The sequence below is a fragment of the Homalodisca vitripennis genome, chromosome 7 (genome assembly GCF_021130785.1).
Source record: "Homalodisca vitripennis isolate AUS2020 chromosome 7, UT_GWSS_2.1, whole genome shotgun sequence".
NCBI lineage: Eukaryota > Metazoa > Arthropoda > Insecta > Hemiptera > Cicadellidae > Homalodisca > Homalodisca vitripennis.
The window spans coordinates 100,696,091-100,715,035 of record NC_060213.1 but is presented as its reverse complement, the minus strand read 5'-3'; the positions used below and the strand labels follow the sequence as shown (position 1 = coordinate 100,715,035).

At 36.9% G+C, this 18,945-nt stretch overlaps 1 protein-coding gene across 4 annotated transcripts in view; it reads left to right on the top strand.

Moving 5' to 3' along the window:
• Positions 1-18,945, top strand: part of LOC124366105 (dorsal-ventral patterning protein Sog) — a 59,965-nt gene that overhangs the window by 7,626 nt on the left and 33,394 nt on the right. The window lies entirely within an intron of this gene.

Genomic DNA, 18,945 nt, shown 5'->3' with positions numbered 1-18,945 from the left:
AAGCTTCCAGTACCGGCCCCTGAGGAACTCCAGACTATAAAAGCAGTTACTCGTATAAGTACGTGTTAAACTTGGAACGGCGTTCGGGCGGTAGCTTGTTAGTGAAATTTATTCTGCGGGAAGTGGAAAATAATAATTAATTCCCAAACGAGAGGCAATTGGAGGCAATTTGGCCCTATTTGTTCCAGCGTCGCTCAGCGCCTACGATAATTAATTGGCTAATTACACTTCTTGTTTATTCTAACTCCTTATCGCCCTATTTAACTTGATTGCTACCTTGGGACACGTATGAAAGTGATACGTGGAAAACTTAGTTAGGTTTATTTATTCTTAGAATTAAGTTTCCGTTCGCTCATTCAGGTGATTTATAATGGATTTCATTACTTACACCCGACTATCATGTTTCATAAAGTAAGATTGTAAAATTGTTTTTAAAGAGATTGCACTGTCTAATGGGTTTTAAAGATAATTATAGTCTGTTTATTATTGAAACGCGTGTAACAAACAAATGTTTTTTAAGCGTTTTAGTTGATTACTATACTAATATAGTCTATTTATTATATTAAAAATTATAAATTAATTCAGTGCTTTTTGTTTATTATTCCAATATGTACAAAAAATCAACTAAATGAGTTTCTATAAATGTTATTTTCTTTTTGTCCAATGGAAGTTTTGTTTGTCTGAGTAGTGGGCCTCTCTTTGCTATTGGGTATCTACTCCTAACAGAAAGTAAAAAATGAAGTGTAATAAGTGTACAGAACAAATTTAGACCGCTTTACTAAAGGTACAGAATGTGTAGCAAGGAATAAAGATTAATACAAAATTTGAGAACTATGCACTCTGGCTTTATTGTATCGTACCTTGGTCACAGAAAAAGAGGGGTACTTGTGTAACCTACATAAATTATCTAATTTCAAATTTATGAGTACACTTTTTGTTTTACCAAAAGCTTATAATCTGCTGCTATCTAGGATTATATACATCTAAATTTAATTTTTAAACCGATTTCTGTTGAAATTTGTTATTACCAAAACTCTTAATTCTATTACTAAGATAGAAAGGCTAAGGAGATAATGTAAGTAAAACACGGATTTCAATATAATATATGAAGTTTGAATAAATATAGGAATTTGGGATATGAGGACGTGAAATAATGAATAATAGTAAGTAGTTTGAAACAGCTAATATTGTATTATATTGTTAGAAAATTCATTTGTACAGATATATAAATTGTTAATACAAAATTATGATTGTATAGATTAAATATAAACTATTAATTGTGATATATTATGCCAATCCTAAAACCAGAGCATTATTATTAAAGTATTGTCTTCATCGTTGCAATATATCATGTTTTCCAATGTTGTAAACAATTTAAATCCACACCTGGCCTTTCAATTCTCAATCTCTATATTGTTCAATCACTGTATCCGTTGACGAACTTCAATAATTAGTTGTTCCATTTTAAATATTCACCTTACAACAATGATCAGTTTACAAGGTACTGAACAAACAATAGTCGGTGATTTGTCTAGAGCACAGTCAACTCATGTGGTCTAGAGCACAGCGCGCGCGTCCCGCACAAAACCACGTGTTGGCTGTGAGACGAATGCGCATGCACGTCCACTTGATGTTCCTAGGTGATTCTGTGTGATCGCGTCCAAGACGTCCTAGGACGTTCGTGGATGCCGGTGTGAAAAAACCTTTATAAGGGTTAGACACAAACCATTAGTGTAGTATTGTAGTATTGTAAATCAAAATATAGTCTTTCAAAATGTATATAAAATTAATCTATTTCTTTGTGTATCCTTAAAATATACATGTTTAGAATAGAAGCATCATAGCCTGCACGTACATGTTAATATAAAGACCATAGTTGTATATAAAGTTAATTGTCTAACAAAACATTTTGTAACAGTGATGTGCGCTATCTTCTAAGAGGGTCCATGTGATTTATGATGATGCTTGTTCTTTTCATATCTTTGAGGCGTCATAGTACTGGAACTTTGAAATTATGATATTTGAAATTTACTCCGTCAGCGACCGACTTAGGAGGTGACAAGTGATAAAAAGTCGGACCCGAGGACTCCGGGACGGGGGCCCGATGGGTTCGCAGTGAACGGTTTTTAGAAAGCGCAGCGGTCGTGATTACCATTGAATCGGGCGTCGACGGCGGCTGAGACACTGGCAGAGGAGGCGTGGCTCGGAGTGCACATGTGTATGCGATTGTACACTTGCACGTCCGTACAACGGCGGAGGCACTCCCCGACAGCCCTGGTGGCAGGTACACAACTCCCAACACATGTTCTATCTTGTTCATCTTCACTGGAAACACACGAAAAGGGATATTTTGTTGATATTACTTTCATTGAAAAATAGGAACAAAAGTGGTTCGAAAACTGACACCTGTGGTAGTCCCAAAACACGATATTTGCTACGCATCGGTATTTATTCCTTCCTCATTACTAGATTAAACATTACGACTGTTAGATACTGCAATGGTGTATAAACTTAGATGACTTGTTGTACTATGTGAATAAGGAGTATTATTTAAGTTTTTCCTAACGGAAAGAGACAGATAATAACTTGTTGAAACCAAAGATCTTCTGGCAGAAAAAGTTGCAAAAGAACGATACGATATTCACGTTGATATGTTTATACCGGCAAAAAGACCTTGCTGACTGTGTAAATAAATGATCGCAAACTCTAAGCCGTAGTGACAAGTGAGTGAGGGGCGTGGAGCGGCGTTGTACAACGCGGCGCCGGCCCAGCGAGGCAGGAGGCAAGCGGATGACATTTCGCGATAGTTGTACAATCGCCGTCAAGTCGAGGGTTATCAGACCATTCGTGGCGCCTGGCGCCCGCTGCAGCATTTGTAGCCGGGGAACACTCAATCGTTGGCTCTCGCCTCGCCAGACAACGCCCCTAACGACTATTAATTCTTATTCAGCATAATCATTAATCAAGCCGAGTGCATGACTGCACATTTCCTTGAATTTTAATTGTCCTGATAAATGTTTCGAAGAGTCGGCTTCGCCGTGCAGCCAACTGTGGACAGACACATTCTGAGACCACATTAACTCGCACCGTTTAAATCTTAACACGCCTTACACTATGGATTGACATATCGCACAAATACAAACATTACTCACGTAGTTTAAGAATTCTATAAGAAAAATATCGGTTCCAGGGTTAATCCTTGTGGAACGCCCATTCATTTCTCCGCAATTAACAATTAGATTTGTGATAACATTGGAAGGTTCGAAAAATCCTGACACGTTCTATCAGTCAGTGTTTGTGTTGCATTATAAATTGAATGGTTTTCGAAAACCGAATATTTCTTTCATTTAAACCATTTTTTGCCAACCATCTGGAACGGGTGTGTTTACCTTTCCAACATGTCGGACATTAATTATGAAACATAAAAGCTTCTTTGAAAGTGTCACCCTCCCGGTGATATTCATTCAGACCTCGCGCCGGTCACAAACGGAGCACAAAACACCGACAGGTGTCAGATTAGAACCCGGGACTCCGTGAATGGCGCCAGATGGGGATTAGAGGGGTCGGAGAAAGTGCTAATAATCCCGAGCTTCCTGGACCATCTGGAGGCTGCGGTGTCATTCCTGGGAGTCGTGGAGAGCCAGGAGTCTGAAGAGGGATGGATTGCGATTCCTGAAGGAAGGTCAGTGTGGGGGGACGACGAGTGATGTCGTATGCAGGGACAGCAGCGCGCGAAGACGCCATGCGGTCCGGGGTCATCGGCAACCTCACGGGTCACCGGTCCGTATCCTTGGCCTTTGCGGACAACGATTAATTTTAGAACCTTACATTTCCGGTTGATCAGCTCTCTTTTGTCTCTCCGAATATAACATTGAGGTCAGCGGTTTGATCTTGCTTAATATCATATCAGTGCAGTGATCAAACTAACCACATATCAAATTATTAATGTTCCGTTTTGAGTTACAACTTGAATTCGTGTGCTTTGGGAAGATTTTTCCTGTCAATCATTCAGAGTGGCACTAGTTTTACGTATCGATTATACTCTTCACTTGGGAAACAAAACGTTAACATTGACTGTTGTAATACTGTCCTTACAGGAAGAAAAATATATAATATATCTTGCATGGTCAAAATTTATTTCCCATGTTACAGTAAATTAAAATGTATTGTGGGTATTCAACCTCGAGAACTACTTTTTATAGGAGAGGAACAACATTGTTAGATTTTAAATACATTTTTGACTAAGAACAAAACATAAACTCCATTTTTGAAATTAAATCTTAAAAATTACGCTATGCTAGTAATCATCAATAGCTAAACAATTAAGTAAATTAATATTAATTATAAGTATATGAGAAGCAAGACACTATTTTTGCTTTGTGAAATATCATGACTTCCAACGGACCAAAACGACGTCTCTTTGTTCACTCTTTCCAACACCTATCATTTGAGAGTTCTATAACACGACGTTGAGTTTAATTACTCAACTCGTTTGGAGTATTTATTCAAATCGAACCATTTACCACAGTTGAGGTAAGCCCTTCGAAATAACAATCCATCGATAAATGCTTTAGAGACGAGACCCGACGACACAGAATAACAAACGATTGTACTGCGCATGCGCCCCGATGAAGAATTGAGTGGTAGCCTACGGAGAATGAAGATGACTGATCGCGGCAGAGTGACGTGCGCGTATTGACGAAGCCAGCTGTCACGCCTCTCAATCAGCTGACTGTCACTCCTCTCGATTTTAGCTAAATGTTGTCGCAACTTTACAACCGGGTGTGATACATGACCGGTCTGCACGGGTGTGAATGGCCGTGTGTCATTTGTTATCAATGTTAATGATAACGTCACTGCAAGGACGTTATGATGGAGAATTCGCAGCTAATACAAGTTTGGTTTTTTTTACATCTAGGTAAAATGGAAACCCAAACATTTCTATAATTTGACGTAAAAAGTAAACTAATACTGAAGACAACATTATAACTCGCTAAGCTCCCTTACACTTTACTTCAGCCTCAGCAGAAAGCCACTTAGTAGCCTAGTATTCTCTAACAGTAAAGATAAATCCTACAGTAATACCACCTAATTGCCTTAAATGTTACTAAAAATAGGGTTAACTACTTAACACAGAATATAAAAAAATTGTATTCACTTTGTAACGTCTATGGAGAAATATCAATTAGGTTTTCTAGTGTAAGTTGTCAGAAGTTTATTTTAAAACTGTTGATTTTTATGAAAATAAAAATATTGGAAATATTTAAGTGATTAGTGCCGTATATAGAGTGGAATAGAAAGGGGAGTTAAAGGGGATAACATAATAATTGTGTAACTTTAAAGTTAAGGACTTGAAAATTACGAATCAGTGCACATTAATAAAACGAATTAATATTTTATCTACGTCATTGTATGTTTCCATTGCAGCATATTTTGAACATGTAATTTAGTACTGTTAGTTATGTTCTTTTTCTCTACATTGAGGAATAGGACCACAATATTTAAAGTGATGGAGCGTTACATCTCGTAAGAGCACCAGTCTAGTCGGGGCGGAGTCAGTTAAAATGTCACGACATTTGACGAAAGGTCAGAGACAGTCAACTCTTCTAATGGAGGTTTAGTGAATGTTAAAAAACATTCGGTGTACGGAGAAGTTCAATTTTCGATCTGAGTGATCAAAATGTGGCTAGGAGCGTGCCAAGCGAGGCATGCGTCAACGGTTTGGAAGAGCTCCCTGGCCAGACGACTGAGTGGTCAAAGGGAACCCGAAATTGGCCCCAGATCGTGCAAGGAAGACACACCCGCCACAAAGCCATAATTATCGCGATTGTATCGCTGAGCGCAGCGTCGGGAGTTACACAACTATCACTGTAGGCATCGGTGTTCAACTATCACTATAGGCATCGGTGTTAAACTACTACTGTAAGCATTGGTGTTCACCTATCACTATAGGCATCGGTGTTCAACTATCACTATAGGCGAGCGATTCAAAGTACAACCTACCGTACTCGTATTTTAGGATTAGTTCTTATCACAACGGTATATGTTCTACTGACACTGGAGTTTAATCAGAACTGTTGGGACATTTTTGGGAATCTCGTAGTTTATCATGTCATCGCCATCAAATGAAGTCCCAATCAAATTTAACTAAACTCCTGCTGGATTAATTGTAATTTAATAAACAAATCAATACTAAAATAATCAAAGCTGTTCGAAACAGCTTTCAAAATTCAAACTTTTCCATCAGTTACCAAATTAGAAATAATACATTTAAACTTCTTGGAAACAAAGTAAACCAAAAAGATGACACAAGAACTCTACAAACAATATGGAGTATACAAAATTAACTGTAGTGACTGCGAAAGCTATTATATTGGACAAACTGGCAAAAATGTTAATAAAAGGTATAAACATATAGCCTGCAAACTTTGAAAACAAATGACATGTCTACAATAAAATCAAATTTAGCTGAACATTTATTAAAAGCCCACCATAACTACAACAATATTGAAAAGAATATGAAAATTTAGGATATCGAAATGAAAAGAGATAAATTAAACAGAAAAGAAGAATTACATATCTATCTAAATTATAACAAAGATCCTCAAAACATTTTAAATAACAATCTAAAAATACGACAAACCGAAACTTTGAAAAAATTTAAGTATTAAATACAGACTATTACTTAAAATTACAACTGAGTCATATAAATTTAACATCTGTTTAAATGGTCCACATGTGTATATGTAGTTATTTATTGTTTATTATTTATTTAGAGTTTAATGTTCACACTGAAATAAAGTAATTTTTAAAAGGGTTCTAGTTGACTATTCACTATTCTAAATGCAATGGACTATCAAAGGACACAACGGAACGTAACAAAATAATTTGTTTCAGTTATGGACTCACTAAAGAATGTGTGATTATCTTTCATCGTAGAATTAGTTTATTTACAAACTTTTTTAATTATTTGATTTTCTCATTGCCATCTTGCTGAACCGTTACACCAATGTAAAAATATTAGAACTTTATTGTTACCTTCAATTTGGACCTTTTGCCATTTTGTGGCCCAACCAAGGGGATAAGAGAGCGCACGTGAGGTTCTCGAAGGTCCTTGTTACTTCAGAGGTCCTAAGTATTAATCTCTAGACTGAGTATTGTAGGGGTGTAATACATTCAATGGTAACAAAGATCCTGTCAAACATCTTCGAATAAGTGAAAACCAAGTAAGACAGACTCCTGTTTTTTGGACCCTAGTCTACTCAATTCCTCCCTCCTACAATGGACCTCCGACTCTGATTTGGAACGGTCTTCAGTAATTAAACGGAGCACCAGCGTGTATTATCATTTATATTTGGAAATACTGCCGACTTCCAGGTCGTTTATAGCAGTTGTTTGGCATTCCAGCTGGAGTGAGTGTATAAGACATGTCTCTTTCAACAAGGGTATGAGTGATTTAATGTATAAAACAGGTTTTGTTTCCTAAACATTATTTATATATCAATCTTTCCTGCCTGACAGCTGTCATTCTTATCAGTACAACTATGTAGACTATAGATGCATACGAAATAGTAAAACTTCATAGAAAGCTTTTAAGATAACGGAATTATTAAAAATAAGTACAACGAGTTAAAACTTCACTAATCCTGATAACTGCTTGGTTACTGAAAAATGAAAATACGTAGTAGAATCTAACTAGATAGTATATGGACCAATGAGAACTACTTTTCGGCTTATTTATAATTCTGAGGAAGTACTCCTGGAATAGAAGGCCATTCTAAGAAAACATTTTTAAAACAATCCTTCCCCTCTTTACCTAAAACATAATTAAACCAGTAATTGTGTCTAAAAACCGAATGTTTTTAAGTTTATTCGTTTTCTAGCTGTTCGGTATACAAATTTCGACGTAACTCATATAAACGTTGAAAATGAAAAATGAAAAACAAGCCTTTTGCGTTGTACGGATATATGAAATAAATACAAGTCAAACTCTCATTAAAAATATTCAAAAATTAACAAACTCGCAAAACATTAAAAGTGTTGATGTATTTTGTTACATATTTACTCTATTTAAATTTTTAAACGTTTTAAAAGGTTTTTAGTATGAAATTCTGATCTGAAATATGTATCAGACAAGTAAAACCTACAAATGAAGTAAACATTCTTGGCTTTTTTGTCCCTTTCCATTATCCATCGCCAAGGAGAGGGGCATATGTTGCAGTTGCTGTTAACATAAAACATTATTCCAAAATATCTTCTTATATCATGACCATAAACAAAAAATGTATTTCTTTGAAAATGTTTGTCCAAGTTTTAAGTTTTTTTTACATGACTTAAGCTGCTAGGAGATTTTAAATGTAGAGAATGAGCACAGTTTTTATATAGAAAAATATTTATTTACAAATAAATAGAAAAATGTATAATGTATTTACATTATTCAGGTTTTGCAGCTTGCCTACGACACAAAATTATTGTAAATAAAAGCTATCCAAAGGCATAATTATTTAGATCAATAAAGTTGTGAGCTGACAAATACGGAAAGATAAGCCATAATTGAATCAATCTAAGTAACAAAATTTGCACAGAATTCACCAGTTTTTACAATAAATATTAAATTAAATTGACGTTTTACTCAGCTGTTTTCGAGCTGGGGTGAAATGAATCAGGGGACAATGATAATTACAAGGAAGTGGAAGTGTTTAACGAACCCCTGTATCGAAGGTGGATCTCCGGTCTGTAAGAGAGAGGAGCTATTAAGGGAGCGTGACGTCACAGATGACGACACATCGGTTCTGTGACTGACCACGGTCACTGGAGGTGTTCCCGATGGTCGCTAGAGTGCAGTGTTGGCGAGAGGAAGTGGCCGACTGTCAGGCCTTACAAGGCCCCCCACGTCTCAGAAATAACCGCCGGGCGCCGCGACGCTGCGTAAATTGTGCGTAGCGGCCTTGCCGGCGCGACGCGAGAATAGTGAGACTCCGTCGCGACGCCCCCAGTCCTGCGTCGCGGTGCGTACGTGCGTACAGCAACGGGTCACATGTCGTTATAATTGGCCGCGTAGAGATATTGCCTATTGTTTGAATATGAAGAACACGCTCTTCTGTAGGCTTCCCTGTTTATTTTTGATGAAACACAATATGATTTCAGCTTAGCATAGTGCACATGCAATCGTACATACTTTATAATGACTCAAGCATCAATTAGAATTTATTGAAGTTAAGACAGTGTAATTTACACGATTTATGATGACCAATTAAATTAATCCATTTTGTTCTCTTAAAAACGTTGTTTTCTGCAAGCCTTGCTCTTTATTAAAATACAAGAAAAGAACGTAAAATTGTTTTTAAATGCAATATAACTTTCGTGATAGTATGCCTTGTTTTGAATTCATCAATGGAAATTATAACATATAAGTGTCTATAGACATTTCGAATTGGACACAAGTGAAAGGAGTGTTTCAGACTGAACTGTGTAAAATGTATCATATCTGACAATTTGTGGTTCACATTACGAATCGTTGGGGTTGCAAATTTGCCAAACACGCCTTCATTTTACCCAACGCAATATGGACACTGGTTGCGTGGGGTGTTCAGAAATCGGAAGGCGTGAGGTAATTTCACCCGTTTTACTCCATGGGGCTGAGGCATCAGATGAATTCGCAAAAGGGTGAAGATATATTACTAATTTATAACGATTATTACCAAATATATCATGAACAGTGTGAAGGATTCTCTGAGTGTAGTGTAGTATTTTCTCACGGCTCACGAGCGGCACGGCGGCTAACACGTTGTCTCGGGTCATTCTACTTGGCACCTCAGCGCATTCCTTTCCCAGCGTCGTCAACACGTTACATCATTTTGATGACTTCAAATCGCCACGTCGATGTTTCAACACGATGTTTGCTAGTGAAGGAGCAGTGGAGTTAAAGAAATCTAGCTTTGAATCGCTGCACTGTTTCAAGGTCACGTGGCTGCAAGAGAAATTGCAATTGCATGAATTCCAGCGGCGGAAAAAAGTGAAACGAACACACAACGGTGAAGGTTTTACATGATAGATTACTGACAAATGATCAGTTTTCAATTGTAAATGCTGAAGGTTGCATTGGAATTTAATGTCCTGCAGTCATGACACCTGGGTATGTTTACTCTTGCTGTACAGCGTTGTGATAACGCTGTGATGTAGTTAACATCCAAACACTTTAAAATTCATAAGTTATATTTGTATTTAATTTCTTGGGGTCTGCTACAAAATCTGGATTCTTGAGCTGCTGCTACTTATTTAAATTTTTTTTACTTGAATTCATACAGATTACTGAACACAAAAATGTTTCAATACAAACCACTGTTTTTGATTTTCCTACATTTTTCTAAGAATTCTTTTATCTAATTTATTTGCTGGGTGAATTTAATTGTAAATGTTATTTCGATAGTATTTGTCCGAGATTTAAAATAGTACTGTTTTTTTAATCAATTTTAATAATATGAACGAACATACAGTACTTACTCGGTAAACGAGTTATCAGTAGTATACGTTATCTTATTACACTATGAACGCGAATATCCGGAGTTGACAGGGGTTAGTATGATCAAAATTTTGGATATGGCGTACAGCTATTAAAACCTTACTTCGGATTGGTGTTTGCATCTAAGCATTGAGCAGCGGTATCTTGCATACACGCACAAACCTACATCAGGGATCGGACTCGTTAATTATATCCTCATAATGTAATCCTTACAGAAAACAGAATAACAGTATATACAACACCAAGTCTAATTCTTATAATTACTTCGGATATCCCGGAACGTCGGATAACCGCGTTCCGGATAATTGAGGCCCCAATGAACCTACTTGAGATCGGGCATGTTGATTCACAACCCGTGCCAAATCACACGTTCATCAACCTCACGGACAGACTGAAAGTCCTGGACATCCATGGAATGATAAATAACACTGATAGTTTCTATCATAGAATTAATTAAGGCGTGCGTCCCAGCCTGGTATTTCCGCAAAGAAATCCTTTTAGACCTCGTTTCGTGGTGACCTAGGGCGTCAAAGTTTTTTCAATGGAAACACTTATTCGACAGGCAATAGTTATATTTCTGTTGTGGAGCATTGAAGAAAAGGATTTTAGATTACATGTAGCGTGACGGAAAACCAATTTTGTTTCACTCGATTCCAACACATCGTAATCTTTCAGGACGGCAGTTCTATGTTTATGAAAAGTACGTGATTGCATAACAGCAATAAACCAATGCCACAATATCCAAATGGTACCAATTCTGCAGGATCGTATTTAATACGCCCTAAACGAGTTCTAAATATATCCATTCGATTATGACTTTCGATGTGACGACACTTTACACACGATTTGTGAGTATGTCTACTGAGTTTGTGTTTAAGGGAGCCTTTAAGGAGCTATGAAGCTCCCAAAGATTGCAGTAATGTGTTGGTTGGTCTTTTTGTCTGGATGTTTGATTTATCCACGGTAATTTTATGTATTGATATACTTATTTATTTGTTGTTTTTGCGTAGCAATTATTCTTGATGTTACTGTGGTTGTAGTACTGCCACTGTAGATATTTATGTGTATATTTCACTTCTTTATGTGTTAATTATTTAATTACTAATTTTAACTTATTTACTAGTTTGCCTCTTGTTCTACACTTTTATAAGTCAGCTTGTTTACAAATTAGGGTCACCAAATCCTCAGGGTTCTTAAGGCTCTGGAAAAACTATAGGCCGATTCTTGAAAATAAGGTGTTTTAAAAGGCTCAGCAATACAATTATAGAAGCCACTTGCATATTTATGACCACATTTATCTCTGTGATGAGCCACTGGGATATCCGAAACGATGGTACTGAAGTCAGTTCGATTGTATCTTAGACAACGTAGAAATGAAGATTTGAATTTTTAGTTGAAAGCCTATCTATTTAACAAATATACACGATTGTGATAAAGTGCAATGTCTTTCAATATAGTGCAATATTATCAAAATCAGGATTTTAAAATTTGTGAAAACAATATTGCAGCACTTTGGCATTAAGTAACTGCAAAAAAGTAACAACTATGCACAAATTAACCTTCGATTGCGTATTCAATTTAATTTTTAAAGATGACAGATATACTGAAATCCATCTTTCTTCCAACTATTTTGGGTGGTAAATATTTTGTTATCGGTTACAATACACATTCTCATTACACTCCAGCCTTCAACAAGCCCATGAAGCGAAGGCTTGTTAGACGAACAGCACGCAGGTCAGAGAAACCGCTTCAACTGTAATAATTGCCCCACCGAGTGCATCAGCAACATTCACTTCTGGGAGGAAGAAATCCACCGAGACTTGCTACATCCAAGTAGCCTCGTCCGGTATTCGCGCCCTAGCCTCCAAACAGGCGCCGCTCCACCGCAGATATGTTAATAACACGCCGAGTCCATACTGGGAACCTCCTATAAGGAAACGTGTTCGCGCGGTAAGGACATGACCATGTGTTACTGCAATAAATGCTACACGGATCTTCACTTCTGCCTGTCCTTTCGAGGAACTACTGCACTCTTTTGTGTCCTGAGGATGTGTTCCCTTCAACAGTCGGAGCCCGCTACGAGTCAAGGACTTTCGGTAACTGACCTACGTTTCCTTTAGGCGATGTATCTAAAATATTGGTTGGTGTCTTATCATCCTCACGTAAATGTAGATGTTGGTTTATCATTTATTTTGCGGTGATCATTATGTATTCTTTAAGAGCTGCTCTTTTACTGATTATGAGTTTATAGAAATTCACACAGTTAACGCCAGAGTTTCATTTAGTGACTTTATTATTGTTGTGGGGCACAATATTGCCAATTCAGTATATGTAAATATTATTGCTGCAGTTTGGACATATGTGCATATGCATGCGGATTTTATGCATATAAATGTATGAGACCAAGGGTATCCAAAATTGTCTTTATATCAGTGACATATGAATAAGGGGGTGATCATAAACAAGGGCTTACTAGAATCATGTTCTAGAAATATGCAGGCTTAAGCGTAAACCGAGAACCGCCTGCATAATTTATCATATACACGTGCTTTTAAATTTTATAATTCTTCATAACTTTGAAAATTAGTTAAAAGAATCAAAAACAAAATAATGTGATTACAAAATATTTAATCACACTAAAAAAAATTATGAACTGCAGTTTTCTCAACATAAATTACATTACTTTAGAAAAACTAACAGTTCTTGAATTTGTACCATATAATTAGTGATTATTTAGATTGGTCACTCTATTTATCAACTAAATCTTCGCTAGGTAACATTTCACAATTATTAATAATATAAGCCGGTTTTGAGGATAACAGTTGTCTTTAAAACTTCTAGAAGCTGGTGATCCTAGATGCCAGTTGTTGCTAAATGGCCGGTACTATCATTAGGCAATAGCTGGAAACTCTTATGAGTTAGAAGATGCTATAAGATGTGCGCTTACCTACCAAAACTTCTGAAACCTGAGTTAAAAAACGAAGGTGCCTCCAGAGACTGGAAGCTCTGAGAAACCAAAATTTACATAGGCCGAAAGTACCCGTGAGCCAAATGATTTACAGTTATAAACGCTTCTAGCGTTTAAACTATATGTGTTCGCTTTGTATTTTAAGTTTAGTCATGAAGGTTCAGAACTTTTAGAGGTTGTGAGATCCTAGAGGACGGGTAAGAGCGTAGCCAGGAATAATTTGAGGGGAGGGGTCTAGACAACTAATATTTTCCCGTAGTAAACAGAGAGTAAGGCCCCATTTGGTTCGCTAAAATTTTCTTCCAAGCCTGGAATTAAAGTCAATAATTGTCACTTTTATGGCGGGTAGAGTGCTACTGGTAATTTATGTCTCATTTTATGCTGGGGGAGTCACCGTTTCATTGGTTGAGATCGAGCTTTCATCAGTACATGTTAGTAATACTGAATTATTTTATAATAATAATAATCGTGTACTACAAAAGTAATTGACAAAATTGAAAATTTGGGGGGTGTGGACCCCTTGGACACCCTCGCTGGCTACGTGTTTGAAGACGGAAGTCTCTAAAGCCGGACAATTCCAAGGGTGCGCGGTAGTTCAGAGCAACATGATCTATAAAATCGGCTCCTTAGAAGCCGTTTCCTTAGGAGATATAACAGTCACGAAAACACATAAGAAAATCATAAATGTATATGCCAAGTCGTATTTTTGTAAGATTAAAATTTCCTTATGCTTGTTTCCTTATTTTCAGCTCACGTATGTTGTGTTTCTACTCTTCACTTTATGTACTTGTTAGAAAACTATTGCAATAAATCAATATTAAGCCCAAGAAGAAGGCGGAAGCAGTAATTTACTTCAGATTTATTTTCAACATTTGTCTATTTATGAAGATTTACACATGGAAATATATATTCCTGACAGTGATGTATCCGTGATTTAAGTTTGGGGAACCCATGAAATAGGGTTATGTAGACCTTTTATTTTCCTCATATGTTTTATTGTAAGTTAGGAAACGTGGGTCAGAACTTAGAGAAACTTTGAATTGGGTGTGTTAAAAAACCCCAAACTGCCTTTTTATTCATTGCCCTGTATTTAATAATATGTACAGAGATTTTCCTCATCTCCTGTGTTGAATAACATAAATTAACCATCATATTTACTTTTCATGATCTTATGTGTTGCTATTCTCTCTATAGATCATATTTTTCTAATGCATCCCGCTGAAGCACACTTTTCTATACTAATTATACGCAAGATTAATTAATTAGATAAATAAATTAATAAACTAATACAATGAAGATGAATCATTATTTTGTGCAAGACTGGTTTTCTCTGGTGTCATCTTCTGATATCGCTAGAAGGTCAATCAGTACCAATTATTTGATTCATAACCATTGAACTCTCAGTTCAATGTTGATTGCTGATAACATTTTTATTGCTTGAAATAAATCTTGAAATATTTTAATGGACTAATCCATACATTATGGAATGCTGACCAACGGCGTTATTGCAGTTTATTGTAACAGATTATAAAGAAATATTCATAATTTTTGGTAATTTTCGATGAATTCTTCCCCCCTAACTTTCTATCCTCTTCGTTCGTTCATTCATGAACTAATTTAACACGTTTTTATTTATACTATATATCGTTTTCTTGTAATTTTGATTTTAAGTAGATAAAAATGATAGTTTACTAGTTTTTGTATGAGCCGTAAAATGGTGTCGAAAGTAGCGGTATTGTTCGTAGAGGACCTTTCTAACTATATAGCTTACGAATACAATAATATATGTTTGCACCATTTGGCAAAATATGGTATTTACTACTAGTTATACTATATATACTAATATTTATTTCAGTGCACTAGTTATCTCATGGTGTTTGTAAAGCTACTACGTACATCACTATGCGTTCTACTCTAGAAATGTTGGCATAATTGAAATTGGTCGATTATGAACCTAATTATTTCTATGTCAAGGGTATCATACTTTAATTTAGACTGTATGTTTTACAAAGCACGCTATTCATTTTCCTTATGATTAAACCTAACAAGAGCCATCATAATATACTGGATAGTCGCTATTTAGTCACGAATTTTCAAATTATCGTTCAAGCATCATAGGGAAAACAAATAGCAGGATGGAAAAGAAAAAAAACACTGCAACAAAAAAAACAAAACTATAAGTAGAACCATTTCCTGTTGCTCTTTACAGTCTTCGAATGGAGCATCGATGTGTAACCTTTAACTTCTTATGTACGAGCAAAACTGGACCTAAAGTACTTTTTGTTTATCCGACCTATTTTTAGCAAGAGTAGTTTTTATCAGACAGAACTGCAGCCACGAAAAACGTCTTGGCACGTTTAGGCTCGGCTCGACCCGTCGTTACAGATTGATTGTTGACGTTGGCTCGACGGGACGGGCAGTTTGTTTCACTCGAGCGTGTGTTTATTGAAATTACACGTTGCGATTGAAGGGAGTGATGGATGGGGGGAGGGGGCGCCTGCCCAGCCTTGTCATTAGCATACAATGTTGTAGTTGGACAAGGCGAGACAATGCATACCACTTTTTGCTGACACGTTCGGTTCGGATCGGCCCAGCCGTCATCGCGAGTTGCGACCTCTACTTTTGCTGACCTCGCGACGGCGTGTTCCGACTCCCGCCGACGCGCGACGTACCTCGCTTCCTGCACGGTGGCGCCAGTACGGGCACAGGAATAATGTTCTACAAGAGTCCTCGGTGCCTCAACATCTGCATGTGATTATAGTGGAGTACCGCAGGGTTGTGCATTAGGACCCGGTTGATTATGATATTTCAATTGGAAAAGGAATATCCAGATTAAATTAATTAATTTTAGTAAAGTTAATTCGCATATGCTTCATCAGTAGTGTCAGCAGATGGTAGGGGTTGATACGCTGCAACTCCCTCTGCGATGGCCATGATAGTATAATCAAAGAGAAAATAATTGGAACAGATTAATCTATGCTATAAAAATCAAATTAGTTGCTTTCCAGCTAATTTATACTTCGTGTATCTCACAATCATGTGTTTTCTAGAGTTGCTCCATTGAGCATGTTAATACATTCCAATAACACAGCCCCCTTTGTTAGTTGAAGTTTTAAAAATTATTCCTTAAATACGAAACAAGACACTTACAATGTTATTTTACAACACTGTATAAACTTATGTATTACCCGATTACCGGTACATAATTATGCAATTCCGATTCTTCCATGGTGTGTATTATACAGTTTATTTTTACCAAATTCCCGATTAAAACATATAATGCTAGGTTATTAAACTTGCAGACCCATTAAAATAGCTTTATAAAAATTAAAACGCAAATGATCAATCGATCAATTAATCTTTATTGCAGAAGCATGAGTTACATGTAGTGTAAAAAAAGTCGATATAAAAAGTCAACATCAGGATCAAACTGAAACACAATTTAACATCCATGCATCTTACATCCTTTGCCAATTTCCCGTCTTTAGCATGATGACGAGTAATGGGTCTGTATTAAAGTTAAATAGATTTGTCTTGTCGTAAAAATGAATCTCACAATTTGTGATGGAATCGTAGAGGAATCGAACCCAAGACTCAATGCTCTCAGCTGAGGCTAACCACTGACCACCCTGACCCCCGTCGGATCGCCCACCCCGCTTCCTTTCTCCCGGTTCTGCTCTGACGGGTGCCGTCGCTAACGTACCGGAACGCGTTTCTCACCACGCCTCAAGGTCGGGCGGCGGTGATCTCACTCTGAAAGTGCTCCAGTAACTGCTGACCTGATGAATGTAAGTCTCAGCTGTTTAATTGTTGGGCTATGATCAGCTGTGACGTCACTCGACTTACTCATGCGTAATTCTCAGCTGTTCCGCGACGTTACTTAACAGAGAAGACGTTACTTATCCAAGCCTGGAATTAAAGTCAATAATTGTCACTTTTATGGCGGGTAGAGTGCTACTGGTAATTTATGTCTCATTTTATGCTGGGCGAGTCACTGTTTGCATTGTAATTAAGTGTTCCTTTGGCGGAGAGTTAGATAAAGACTTTGCAACATGCGCTAGGATCTTCGAGATTTATTCGACAACTTAAATGAAACCAAAATGTTAGTTCCATACTATATCGTCTTGAATTTCGGGTATCTAGGTGTTAATCTAAAGAAACTGTACCCCCAAGCTATTATACTTAACAGTTGCTGCAATCGATTTTTGGATTAGAAAAATTTGTTAAATCCATACCTATAAGATAATTTCACTGAATACAGTAAAAGTAGAAGATTTATTTTATAATTCACGTAAAAACAAAGGCACTTAGGATAGGAAATTTAAGCAAATTTCTAATCAGACCCAAAATAAGATAGTTGAAGGTGACAATTTTACAGTATGTACATGACTTATGGTTTCATACAGTAGCATGCTTTGTATTCATCTGTGCCTCAAGAAAGCTTAATTAAAAAATAAAATAATAATATAAAAATAGCATATAGGCTATATTTTCTTTACAAAGTCAAATTTTGTTTAATTAAAAAAAACAAGTTACTTTAAGTATTATATTATTTTATTAACGAGTAAAATAGCTAATGGGATGCTCACAGCTGAGTTATTTTCCCTCCATACTATATGTTGTAGCTATAGTTTAATTATCGATAATAGAGGTGTAATGATTGTAAACAATCTTATTTTAAAAGGAAGACAATAAATAGCCAAAAATAGTTTGCTCATTCAGAGGAAACTCGCTAAATACTCAAGATAAACGTGTTCGACGAAGACCCGAGACGAATCATCTAATCAAAACGTTAAATTCCCTACGCGACAATTGAATGAGGAAAGCCCCACTGCGGCCTGTTCTCTGAACAGATGATCGAGACGACGGACACTACGCCGTGTCCCAGACTGGTTTGCCGGTAATTAAGCAGATCGTTGCGAGGTGGCGGGTGGCGCCCCGCACTCTTGGCGCCTCGCTCCCAACCTTCTCCTGATACAGGGTCGGCGGCTGCCACGCACTCGCTCGTACAGCACGACATGCATACTAATGAGGCAGATCTCACTTCTGATCGGTTTAATCCTGAATTTTCCAGCTTCGTCCGTCGTGAATATCACAAAAAGTCTGCACATTCCAACTGGAACCGCTTGAAAAGGTTCCGGAAATTCTGCAGTTCTCAGCCACCGCTAGTCCTTTACGTTCTAGAGTTAAATTTTTGCACGAAATCCTCATAAAGATCCTAGAAATCTATATTTACTCCCGCTTTAGACATTGAATTTTCTAACCAGCTGCATTTCCATAATTTTTCTAATTCCACTCCTCCTTTAAATGCTCTAGATCCTTTCTCTGTTTGAAGTTTGTTTTTGACGATGAAAGGATTGTGAAGGAAACAGGATTTTTCCGGACATTTGCCATCGTTTAGTGATACAAAAAAATCAGATCCTCTCAGTTTTCTCCAGATCCTCTTCTTTTATAC